Genomic DNA, 13,740 nt, shown 5'->3' with positions numbered 1-13,740 from the left:
TGCACCGTTCAAAATACATCAATTTCAAGCTCTATAGCTTACCTTCTAGGGCAGCCCCAGTAGGTAAAACAGCTGAGGCTCTGAAATCCACCATGCCATGCAAATCAGCTGACCTGAGAAATGTAGGACAGGATAGGGTGGGAGCAGGTTGGCAGGGACAACTGATTGCCGGAACTATTGGTTCGCTAGAACCAGGCCGAACCAGCACCAGCCCATCACTATTTGTATATAGAGACATACACACATACTTTGTGAATTAAACATTCTTTCAGATGTTCTAATATATACTCTCTGACTTTCAATTTATTTGGAGAAATATATACAACTGCTGCCTTCTAGGCAAATCTGAACATTTTACAACACAGAATTAATTTCATTTGACTTTATACCTGTGGAAATTTATAGATGCTCAAGACATTGGAAATATGATCGAAGAGTTCAGAATCCATCTCTTCAAGAATCGCCAGCAGGTTCTTTTGTCTTCCACATCTGTAGTTTGGGATGTTCTCCTGTCCTGTAGACAGCACATCCAGCATGGCCTCATATGTCATTCTTGCACTGAAAAAGTTCTCATAGATGTTGTAGCCCAGGGTGATGTTGGGTAAGAGCCTTGAATTCTGGTTGACCTCATGAACAGCCAATAAGAAGGGCAGAATGTGGTAGAAGGTGTTCTCACTGCAACGTAAGAAATTTCATCATCTTTTTTTGCTCTACATCAGCGATTTATGTGATCAACTTAAAAGCAGTTGACGTAAAATTATTCAATTCTACATATAATTCTGTTGTTTTGCAAAGTGATCTTGACTATGTGTCTGAATGGTCATCTATTTGGCAAATTCATAAATGTTCTGTCTCACATATTTGGTAAACATAATCGGAATATCAAGTATAAGCTAGGTGGCATTGATCTAGCAGATGACTCTCACCTTGTTAAGGACCTAGGTGTACTTATCTCTGATGATTTATGCGCCAAAGCTCACTGTAACAGCATTGCTAAAAAAGCATTAAGAGTTGTAAACTTAATTTTGCAAAGCTTTTTTTCTGTAAAACATTTTATTGCTCATTACAGCTTATAAAACTTATGCCAGACCAATCTTAGATTATTGTTCATGTCGAGCATCAGGCAACACTCGACACCCTGACGTTCCAATGGAAAAGAAAGGCACTACAGGAGGGGGGATATGGGCACAGGTGACAATGTGGGGGGGGAGTGAAACACGGCAGCTTGGTGTCATACCCACTGGTGGAGAAATATAGTGGGGCTCGTGTGGGGTCCTGGCACGGCGTGTGTCGGATAGCAATCCAGCCAGGAGCGATGAATTCCTGATGACATCATCTTCCTGCAACCCTACCAGCCGCAGATTCGAATGCCCTTCAGCTGAGAAAAATTATGAACACACGCCGACTAGCAATCAACTGAGCACGGACCTATAAAGCATAGCTGAGGGGCAGACTCCCTCAGCTCTGACTTTATTCATGTATTGTACCGATAATGACTGGAAGCCACTGTGTAGCCAGACATTAAACTGAGTTTACTGGCCGTGGCTTGGCGTCTTTCCTGAATTCCTGCACTGGCAGCCTTGTGGAGCCAAGAGGAAGTCAGAGCTCTTCCCTTTGCATAGTCCCACTTGGTGAGTGACATTTAGCGAAGGATGGTGGAGGGAACGACGGTTGGGGTTCCATCCATAGAACCGAATGGAGTGGAGGGGGATGAGAAGAGCATAGAGGCACCTGTGGTCCGGCCAAAACAATGGGACGCTCATCCGGAGGAGGCGCTGGAAGACCAGAGTACACAAGGAGCAGGGGGTTCTTATGCTGCATCTGGGCATTGGTGGCATAGCTCCGCACTGCTGGGGAAACTAGGTTTGAGAGCCCCTACACCCCCTCCCTTAGAGGCTCAGTTCCAAGGCTGGAGAGAATGGCAGTGGACTGAAGATGAGGAGGGGGAGTGGAGGTACTCCACCAGTGACCACAATGGACATTTTAAGAGAATGATTCAGAGAGGGGAGTTTCCGAGATGCACCGTCATGGCAACCATGGGCAACAGGACTGGAACCTTCAACCACCTGGCAAGGTGGGGCTGCAGCAGGGGGAGGGTCTGAGAGCAGGCTCCATTTGTCAAGTCCCAAATTCAGACCAGAGCAAAGGCAGGGCCGGTCTCAGGTGGACAATGATTATCATGTCCCAGTGGCTTCTGCTTCATTGTTGGGGGATGTGATTCGGGGTTCCAGCCAGTCACAGCCTAGACCATTGAGGGACAGGGAGAAAGGTCAAGGGAACAGACGGCAGGCGGGCCAGACCAGAGGGGACCATGATGGACCCATTGGGGATCCTGTAACTGTATGGGCCCCGAGCACAATGTGGCCCACACAGGCACAATGGGGACCCCCACAATGAGCCCACCACCAGTGCAAGTTACCTTTGATGGAGCATCGGAAAAGGTGACCCTGTTCCTTAGCCAAGTGATCAGCCATATGGACCTCTATGGTCATTTATATGCTTCCCAATGGGCAATGGTTGTGACCATTACAGCGGTACTCATGGGGGAGGCAGCCAATTGGGTGGCTGACCTCCACAGCGATCATGCCATGAATTAACAAAACTTAGTTTATTTCTGGAAGCGCTGTGCAGCCGCTTCGAAGATGAAGCTCGTACCCAGGCGGCTGAGGGGGAGTTAGTTGCTCTGAAGCAATGGGACTGGATAGCTAAAGAGTATGTAAAGGAGTACAGGAAGCTGGCCGGGAGGCTGAGAACCTAGCCTGAATGGCTCCTAATACACCAATTTCACATGGGTCTGGATAGGGAGCTCAGGCAGGCCTTGTATTTATAGAGGCCTCGCATCCCGTTTACCTGACTGGTACCAGGCAGTGGTGGAATTGGACATTGGCTTGCAGGAATTTAAACCAAGGATGGGGCCATCTGGACTCATCCATGCTTGACGAGGGGGAGTACACCTGGTAGGGGAACGGGATGTGGTGAAACCCTTTCTACCGATGGGTTCTAAGATAACTGAACAAGCAAAACAGCCCTTTCATTGTTATCGGTGCAACCAGGAGGGACACAGGGCAGCAGAGTGTCCTTTGCCACCTCCACGCATATCAATGCCCCTGGTTTCAGCTCTGGGGACCAAAGGCAAAGATCGATCACAACAAACTCCAGAAAGATCCAGGATTGCAGCCCAAACTTCAATGACTGATACGACCCCGCCTGCTGGTGTTAGAAGTCCTCCTGGGACAGCGTCTGTTCCTGCAGATTCCGGGATGAGTGAAACACAGGAGGAGGTACAGGACCCCACGGTAAGCAAACCGATACACCAGTTCATTATCCTGGTTACTATCAGACACCTAGGAATGGGGAAGGAGGGAGACCTTGGGGCGCTCATAGATTCCGGATGTACCCGATGCCTAATCCGTTGCTCAATTGTAGAAGCTTTGGGAGTACGCATAGTCAATTTGCAGAAACCTATCACTTTCGAACAGATGGATGGGTCAACCCTTGGGGGCCATCTGGCCACCCATGTAACCGAACCCATTCATTTGAAAATTGGGGAACACCACCGGTTTGTGGTGATATACCACATGATCGAACTAGTTATCCTGGGACTTGCTTGGCTAGATAAGTGGAAACTCATGATATGGTGGGAGGCTGGTTTCTGTAAACTACGGTTAGAAAAAGGACCAGAGCCCCTTATAAACATGCACAATAGAGGTGAGAGAAAAAACGTTTCACTACCCCTATCGGAGAGGGGTTTCCTAAGTATGTATGGTGATCTAGTGCAAGTCTTTAGTGAAGGTGAATGTGAATCCCTACCACCCTATCGTGAGATGGACTGTGCCATCGAATTAATACCCGGAGCCTACTTACCAAAACCCCAGATGTATTCAATGGCTCCCAGAGAACTGGCGGAATTGCGGAAGTACATTGATAAAAACCTGGCCCGGGGTTTTATTAAGCCTAGTAGATCACATCTGGCTACTACAGTGTTATTCTGGGAGAAAAAGGATGGAGGCTTATGCCTCTGTGTTGATTACAGAGTTTTCAACGTTATATGTGTAGAACCGTTATATCCCCTCCCGCTTATGACGGACTTGTTAACCACCTTAGTGACTGGTAGGATCTTCACTAAAGTTGACCTTCGTGAAGCGTATTATAGAGTGTGCATCCAACCAGGGGATGAATGGAAAACCATGTTCAATTGTCCCCTGGGAAACTATCAGTTCCAGGTCATGCCATTTGGACTTCAGGGTGCTCTGGCCATCTTTATGCAGCTGATCAATGAGGTTCTCCACAATCATTTGTATTGCAGTGTTCTGGTATACCTCGACGACATTCTGATCTACACGAACACCATGGAAGAACACACACGATTGGTTAGACAAGTGTTAACAAAATTGTTGGAAGCCTGACTCTTCATGAAACTCTTGAAATGTGAGTTTCACCGGACAGAGATAGACAATTTGGGCTTCAGGATTAATGGAGAAGGGATTGAGATGGATCCAAAAAAGAAGGAAGCAGTGTTGGAGCGGCAAGCACCAAGGACCAGAAAACAACTACAGAGCTTCCTTGGGTTTGGCAACTTTTACAGACAATTTATTCCATTGTTTGCTCAGGGTGCTTTACCTTTAATCGATCTCTTATGCACAAAAATGACGGTGGGCACCAAACCCAAACCAGGACATGTTTTGAATTGGTCTCTGTGTGTCAAAAGGCATTCAAATGGTTGAAGGAGTTATTTGACAGAGAACCAATCCTCAAACACCCGGATTTATCGAAGCCTTTTGTCGTACAGGCTGATGCCAGTGATGTTGCTGTTGGAGTGGTTCTGCTGCAACAAAACACACAAAATAAGTTCCAACCCTGTGCTTATACCTCACGTAAACTAACACCCACTGACAGGAACTGGGTTGTGTGGGAGAAGGAGGTGTTCGCTGTGAAATGGGCATTACAAATGTGGAGACACTTATTAGAAGGTACAGAGAATGTTTTCGAGGTCTGGACAGACCATAAGAATCTGGAAGCGCTCCAAATGCCCCGTAAATTATCCCCCAAACAGGTCAGGTGGGTGCAGTATTTCCAATGGTTCAGGTTCGTTCTCAAATACGTACCCGCAGGGCAGAATTTCCTGGCTGACACCCTATCACGCATGCCCCAATACAACAGTAAGAGGGATGGGGTAATGCAGGCCATGATACCTCCTACACAGATTGGAATGTGAGCGATAGACAAGAAACAGGCAAAGTTCAGCTGGATAAATGTCCTAAAGAAGGAGATCGAGGCTGATGCCTGCTCCAGGCAAACATGACGTCAGTTACACACCGAGACGGGTTGGCATGGAGAGTAGACAGACTCTATATCCCAACGCTCCTGAGGACAAAGGTAACGGAGCAATGCCATGACGTCAAAACAGCAGGGCATTTTGGGTTTTTGAAAATGCTACATCTGGTTAGATGGCAATTTTGGTGGCCCAGGATGCGTAGGGACATAGAGGAATATGTCCGGGGCTGCCCAGTCTGTGCTACATCCAAACCACAACCGGGAAAACCCCTTGGTTTCTTGCAAACAGTTGCTGAACCCAGTAGACCATGGAACAAGATATCCATGGACTTTATAGTCGAGCTACCCAACAGCAAAGGACATACAGTAATATGGACTGTACTCGACCTGTTTTTGAAACAGGCCCACTTCATCCCATGTAAAGGGTTACCATCGGTTAGCTAGCAACGGCTAGCTAAACTCTTCATTCAACATATATACCATCTACATGGAGTACTGAAATGAGTCATCTTGGACAGGGGGGTACAGTTTACTGCCAAGTTCTGGAAAGTGTTTCTACACTACATAGGCTCAGAGCAGGGACTTAGCTCCACTTTCCATCCCAGCACTAACGGAGCAGCCAAACGTGCCAATGCAATGGTAGAATGTTACCTCAGGTCCTATGTATCCTATCAGCAAAGTGATTGCTATGACTTATTATCATTTGCCGAGGCAGCGTATAATAACTCACTCCATTGCAGTACAGGGTACACCTCGTTTAGGATAGTAACTGGAAAAGACTTCCCTGCCATCCCTGAGTTGGATATAAAAACACCAGAACCAAAATCAACATCAGAATGGACAGAAAACATCCAAAGGGTTTGGCCCCACATGAAAAAAGCCCTAGAGAAAGCATCTACTGAATACAAACACCAGGCCAATAAAAAAAGGGCTGATTGCCCACCACTGCAACCAGGAGACCGGGTATACCTGTCTACTAAATATCTACGACTACAAATACCCAGTAAAAAACTTGTTCTCAAGTATATTGGACCTTTTCCAATACAGAAAGTAATAAACCCAGTAACTGTAGAATTAAACCTACCCCTAGGTTAGGTAAAATACACCCAGTGTTTCATTGAAGTTTACTGAAACCAATAGCAAACCCCCGGGATACCAATACCTATCCCAGCCCTGTAGCAGAGCAACACTATGAACTCGAAAAGATCCTTTATTCAAAATATCATAGGGGGCCCCTAAAATATCTCATCAAGTGGAAAGGGTACCCAGATACTGACGCATCATGGGTACGAGACACGGATGTCAACACTTCATGTTTATTATGACATTTTCACAGGGCATATCCAGCAAAACCAGGTGGTCCAACGACCTAACACTAACATCTCCTTTTCTCTTTGCAGACAGAAACCTGGTAGGGGGAGCTGCTTGTCAAGCGTCAAGCAACACTTGACCCCCTGATGTTCCAACGGAAAAGAAAGGCGCTATGGGAGGGGGGATATGGGCACGGGTAACAATGGGGGGTGAAACATGGCAGCTAGGTGTCATACCCACCAGTGGAGGAATATAATGGGGCTCGCGTGGGGTGCCGGTGAGGCATGTGTCAGATAGCAATCCAGCCAGGAGCGATGAAGCCCTGATGACATCATCTCCCTGCAACCCTACCGGTGGCAGATTCAAACGCCCTTCAGCTGAGGAAAATTACAAACATGCACCAACTAGCAATCAACTGAGGGTGGATATATAAAGCATAGCTGAGGGACAGACGCCCTCAGCTCTGACTTTATTCATGTTATTGTACTGGCAATGACTAGAAGCTGCTAGGTAGCAGGACATTAAACTGAGTTTACTGGCTGAGGCTTGGCATCTTTCCTGAATTCCTGCACCAGCAGCCTAGCGGAGCTATGAGTTCAATTGTTTGGAATCCCCACCATATATCTTACATCAGTACAATTGAGCGGGTTCAGAAGTATTTCACGAGAAAAGTTGTGCACTCTTCATACACAACAGAATTCCCTATGCTACTAGGCTCGAAATTCTTGGTTTGGATAATTTAGAACTGTGTCACTTGTGGTCACGCCTAGGTATTGAATATAAAATTATATGCAATAATGTTTTACCTGTAAATGACTTTTTCTGTTTTAATATGTGCGTGAACAGCTGCTTTAAACGCCAGGTAAATTGTTCTAAGCTTGACTTTAAAAATATGATTTCTGTAATAGAGTTGTCAAAATCTCGAATGCCTTACCTGATTCAGTTGTCTCAGCTACAAATTTTCAGTTTCAATCACAAATTGACTTCCGTGGACCTTACTTCATGCTTTAAGTGGTCAGTAGAGGGAGCGTGCATAGGTGCACTAATGTGCCTTCCGTTCAGGGGTAAAATTCAGCAGGTTCTGACAGGTTCTGGAGAACCGATAGTGGAAACCTTGAGTAGTTCAGAGAACTGGCAATTACCACCTCTGACTGACCCCAGAGTAGGGTGGGAATGGGGATTTTGCAGTATCCTTCCCCTGGATTGGTGTGGGAATGGAGATATTGCAGCATCATTCCCCTGCCATGCCCACCAAGCCATGTCTACCAAGCCACAATACGCCCACCAAGCCACAGACTGATAGTAAAAAAAAATGAATTTCACAACTGCTATCATCCCTGTCATTGTAGATTTATTCTCTTATTCTTGTTCTCATTTTTCTTTGACAAATTCCAATAAAGAAGTAAATAAATCTTCAGTTTGGATTCTTATGAAAGCATGTCATATTTACTGTAGCTTTATATCTATATAGTGCAATGCCAAAAAGATAATCAACTTCTCATTATTCATGTCAGGGTTCCAATGGATGCCCTTTTTAAATCATAAGCCTTGAGCCAAGCTTCAAAACAAATCCAGTTATTTATTAGGAGCTTCATTTCGCCACGTTCCGAAGTGAAGCCAATTCTGACCCCACATAATTTACACTCTAATCATGAAAGTGTGAAGGTTTCTTACTATTGTAACTGTTTCAATCTGCTTAGAATAAACTTTTTGCAAAACCAAGCATTTATTTTATTTACTTACCTATTTAAAAAAGCTAATATATCACTTATATAAATTTACAACAGTCCATAAAATGTAATTAAAATCATACCACTCAGTGTGAATTAAATCATATCCTTGATGAATATACATTAGAGGTGACAAATAAATTTAAGGAATTATATCTGATAGACAGAGTACCTGAAGAATTATGGATGGAGGTTCACAACATTGTACAAGAGGTAGCAACTAAAACCATCCCAAAGAAAAAGTAATCCAAGAAAGCAAAATGGCTGTCAGAGGAAGCTTTGCAAATAGCTGAGGAAAGAAGGGAAGCGAAAGGCAAGGGAGAAAGAGAAAGATACATCCAATTGAATGCAGAATTCCAGAGAATAGCTAGAAGAGATAAGAGTGCCTTCTTAAATGAACAGTACAAAGAAATAGATGAAAACAAAAGAATCGGGAGGACCAGAGATCTCTTCAAGAAAATTGGAGCTATGAAGAAAACATTTCATGCAAAGATGGGCATGATAAAGGACCAAAATGGCAGAGACCCAACAGAGGCAGAAGAGATTAAGAAGAGGTGGCAAAATTACACAGAAGAACTATACAAGATCCGTATCTTCCCAGTCCTCAAGAATGCGAATAAGGGATGCTAACAAGTGTACATGTATAGGTGGTGATCATATGATATGATTTGTTCCTGTTATATCACCCTGGAGAGGACTAACGGTTGGATTCAAGTGCTAGATTAGCAAATGGTATTACTTATCTGAAGATGGATATCTCTTCAGCAAGCCTTCTTTATACCTAGAGATTTGCTGCAAAATATTCATGGCTTCCATAAGAAAGGCTGAGCGCCAAAGAATGGAGGTCTTTGAACTATGGTGCTGAAGAAGACTTCTGTGAATCCCTTGGACTGCAAGGCGATCAAACTGGTCAGTCCTAGAGGAGATCAACCCTGACTGCTCTTTAGAAGGTCAGATCCTGAAGATGAAACTCAAATACTTTGGCCACCTAATAAAAAGGAAGGACTCAGTGCAGAAGAGCCTGATGCTGGGAATGATTGAGGGCAAAAGAGGAAGGGGACGGCAGAGAATGAGGTGGCTGGATGGAGTCACTTAAGCGGTTGGTGCGAGCTTAAATAGACTCTGGGGGATGGTAGAAGACAGGAAGGCCTGGAGGAAGGTTGTCCATGGGGTCGCAATGGGCTGGACATGACTTCGTGACTAAGAACATTCATGGTTTTGGAGTTATTGTCCTCTATTCTACAGTTAACTACAGTTAATATGATTCCTCTGCCACTAAATATTAACTTACCATATAAAGTCTCTCCCCTCCTTGAATTTGGTTTTTAAAAAGTATCCCTTTTATTTAAACCAAAAGGAATAGGGAAGCCACAAAAGTGGCAAAAGTGTTAAAGGGTGGAAAGAAAGAGCAGAGAGGGTGGTAGGAATTAAAGAGTAAATGTAAGGAAGGGGAAGAAACAGTGGGGAGAAAAATACCAGAGATCTCACTCTGTTCTAAGGTATCATTCAATCACTTTATTGGGAGTTACTTATTAATTATTGTTAATAAATAAATAAAATAGATATGAATAAATAAGTTGCTGACTCTCCACAGTCCTACCATCCCTTTCCTAATGTTTCTTCTATTTGAACCAATTTTAGGTATCCAATTCATGCTTATACTTATTACCAAATACGTTCATGACAAATAAATAAATAAATAAAAAATAACATTTTGAAAGCAGGCAGAGCCCTATCGTAGGACAGTGTTGGCAGTGCCCAGTGTTGCCCAGTGTTAAGGCTGAGACTTGTGGAAGAACTTAAAAAGAAACTTTGCAAACTCAGGTTTTACAACATCTTCAGGTTCCCCAGGAGCCTTTCCTCTAAAGCAAATTGTAATGAGCAAAAATGACTTGCCTTTCTCAAGGTAGGAATAGGGGAAAGGAAATCATTCCGAGAAAAGACATTGGAGGTATGTGGTTGGAGAAGTTGATGAAGCAATGTATCAATTTAAAACTTTTAATTATTCCTGTGGTGGATAATACCAGAAGCTTATAGTAAAGAAAATGTATACTAAATTATTCATGTAATAACTGCAGCTAGAATTGTATTTGAACAAAATTGTAAAAGTGAAGAGATTCCTACAGATGAAACTATGATTAAGAAAATATTAGAATGTGCAGAAATGAATAGATTAACACTTGCAATCAAAGGAAAGGAAGAATCTTATTATTATAGTATATGGGAATTATTCTATCAATGGTTGGAGAATAAATATGAAAATAATGTATTATAAAGGCAAATAAATTAAGAAGAGAAATGATATAAGAGTAGGTATGTAAAATATTAGTAGTAATATAAGAATAGATACAAATAATGAATATGGTGGTAAATTTTAATTGTCATGACACAAAAATATGTACTCAGATGACACACTGTTCAGTGAAAGAGGTAATGTTTATATTAAAAGAAAATTTTATATATAATATATATATATGAAAGGCATTGGAGCAAGTAAAATCAATCACCAGAATCCTTGGACGAGCTGCAATTACCTTTTCAGTTGGTGGGTTGGAAGCTTGGAGAATGAAAATTGGTACAATGAAGCTACGAGTCCAGACATTATTCCTGTAATCCAGTAGTCTCCAGGCTTGTAGTAATGGAACCACTCCTTTTCTTCTATTATCACCTTAAATGGACATTTCATCAGTGTACTGGCACAGGGAATTTGAGACAGAAACTGAAGCAGAAAAAGCTGTATATGCAGCAGCAGCAACATTTGACATACAGTATACTGCAGGAGATCCTTCCTAGAGTTCTTTCTTCAGCACAGAGCTAAATCTCAGAGATCACAAAAAGACCACAACTACAGAGAGGAAGGTCCAGTTTGCCCCCAGATTTGGAAGAGCTATCTGCAATTTCAGACTGCTAGAGTATTTGCCCAGCTTTACCCCAAACTCTGATCTCATCACAGGAGGCTGTTACAAATCAGTTTATCACATGCTGTCTATCCCATTTGTTGTCACATTGATTGGCCACTAATTGTGGTGGTGGAAATCCCATGAACTTTGTTCAAAGGAGAATAAATAATCGTGATTTTGATAATTAGAAGGGGAATTGGGAATGAGCCTTGGCCATAAAAGTGCCATTGGAGAAAAGAGTTTTATTTGACTCAGGAGAATAATCCTAATTTGAGAGTCGAGAAAGGAACAATTCAGGGAAGTTTGATTGTTTTTTAGTCTTCAAATTTATTCTTGAGATTGTAAAGATTAAAATGTGGAAACACAGTTCAACACTCTTGAAGTAGGCAGTGGGCCATTATAATTCCTTCCTATTTTGTCTGATATGGATGAGACCATCTTCTTCAGTGAAGGTTTGATACTCCAGGATGGTTAAATGCAGATCATGACATATTGAACAACCTATTGTTGTTGATGATGAGCCGAAATGACGCAGTGTTTAAGTGCAGTACTGCAGGCTACTTCTGCTGATCACCGACTGCCAGCAGTTTGGCAGATTGAATCTCACCAGGCTCAAGGTTGACTCATCCTTCCATTCTTCCAAGGTCAGTAAAATGAGGACCCGGATTGTTGGGGGCAATAGGCTGACTCTGTAAACTGCTTAGACAGGGCTGTAAAGTACTATGAAGTGGTATATAAGTCTAAGTGCTATTGCTATTGGAGGCCCCTGTTAAATGTCTTGTATCTTTCAAAATATAGAAGAGAGTATCGATCTTCATGGTTACAAAGAAGAACTAGTCCAAATTCCCTGGGGCATTAATCTAAAACAATGGCCCATTACTGACTTCTTCACGATAGCAATAGCGATAGCAAACTTATATAACGCTTCACAGTGATTTTACAGCCCTGTCAAAGCAGTTTACAGAGTCAGCCTATTGCCGTCAACAATCTGGGTCCTCATTTGACCCACCTCGGAAGGACGGAAGGCTGAGTCAACCTTGAATCAGTGAGAATAAAACTGCCAAATTGCGGGTAGCCAGAAGGCAGCAGAATAGCCTGCAATACTGCATTCTGACCACTGTGTGTCCTCCTCCTCCTGATGTGGTGACATTTGCTGTCTCTTACATAAGATATCTAATAGGGAACCAAGAGATGATGCTATATGAGTACAATGCCACAATGGCTGAAGGTGAAGGGCTAAACAAAATTTGAGGACCTGAGACCAGGGCCTTTGCTATACGACAGTGGTGGTGAACCTTTTACTCACTGAGTGCCAAAACATGACAAAACATGTTTGATGAATAGAATAGAATAGAATAGAATAGAATAGAATAGAATAGAATAGAATAGAATAGAATAGAATAGAATAGAACAGAAGAGTTGGAAGGGACCTTGGAGGTCTTCTAGTCCGACTCTCTGCTTAGGCAGGTAACCATATATCATTTTAGTAACCATGAGAAGGATCTTGGAGTCCTAGTGGACAATCACTTAAATATGAGCCAACAATGTGTGGCAGCAGACAAAAATGCCAATGCAATCCTAGGCTGCATTAATAAAGGGATTGAATCAAAATACTTAATTTGATTTTTGGTTTTTTCCCTTCCCACACAAATTTTGTAGTTATTTTATTCAAATTATTGAAAAAAAAATTATCCAATTTTACCAGGATTGTTTGAAATAAATAAAGGAGTCTCGGCACTACATTCGTCTTTATTGCTGCTATCCTACCTAATAGTGATCATTTTAATTTCCCCCATTTTTCTAAATCTTCTTTTATTTGTTGGACTAAACAAGTTGCCTTGTTCCTTTTTCTATATTAAAATTATCTGTTAAACCACCATTGATTATTATTTGCGCTGTTTGTTTTTGATATATTGCCTTAATAGATTGTATAAAATGTTCTCCAAATTGCATCCTTTCTATTAATTTTAATAAAAATTGCCAATTCAATCTATCAAAAGCTTTTTCAGCATCCAAAAAACTAGCACTGCGGGGACCTGGTTGTTCCTTCCCAAATACTCTAATAAATTAACAATTTGCCTTACATTACTTTTCATTTGTCTTCCATTTATAAAACCAGTTTGATCATGATGAATCATTTGCTGCATAACTGTCATTAATCTATTTGCTAAAATTTTAGCAAAAATCTTATAGTCTGTATTTAAAAGTGAAATCGGCCTATAATTTTTAGGATCTGTATAGTCTTGCCCTTCTTTTGGGATCAGCGAAATAAATGCTGTCTTCCAAGTTGGAGGTACCTCTCCTCCCTGTTGTATATTATTGAATAATTCCTTCAGTGGTTCCACCATTTCCTCCTGTAAACTTTTATAATAGATAGCTGTCAAACCATCTGTTCCAGGAGCTTTACCCACTTTCAACTGCTTGAATCCAAACATAATTTCCTCGGAAGTTATCAATTGATTTAAGCTATCCCTCTGCTCTTTTGAAATTATACAAATATTCTCTTTCTGCAGATATCTATCTAT

At 42.2% G+C, this 13,740-nt stretch overlaps 1 long non-coding RNA gene across 1 annotated transcript; it reads right to left on the bottom strand.

Moving 5' to 3' along the window:
- Window positions 1–287: 287 nt before the first annotated feature.
- Window positions 288–11,258, bottom strand: LOC117656216 (uncharacterized). The gene is made up of 2 exons (XR_015731983.1): window positions 10,850–11,258; window positions 288–675 (listed from the first exon to the last, which is right to left on the bottom strand). It is a non-coding gene; the product is annotated as an uncharacterized LOC117656216 (long non-coding RNA).
- Between the last annotated feature and the right edge of the window lie 2,482 nt (window positions 11,259–13,740).

The sequence above is a fragment of the Pantherophis guttatus genome, chromosome 2 (assembly GCF_059756535.1).
Source record: "Pantherophis guttatus breed Tessera chromosome 2, ASM5975653v1, whole genome shotgun sequence".
In the NCBI taxonomy this organism is placed as follows: domain Eukaryota; kingdom Metazoa; phylum Chordata; class Lepidosauria; order Squamata; family Colubridae; genus Pantherophis; species Pantherophis guttatus.
This window is presented reverse-complemented; position numbering and strand designations above follow the sequence as displayed.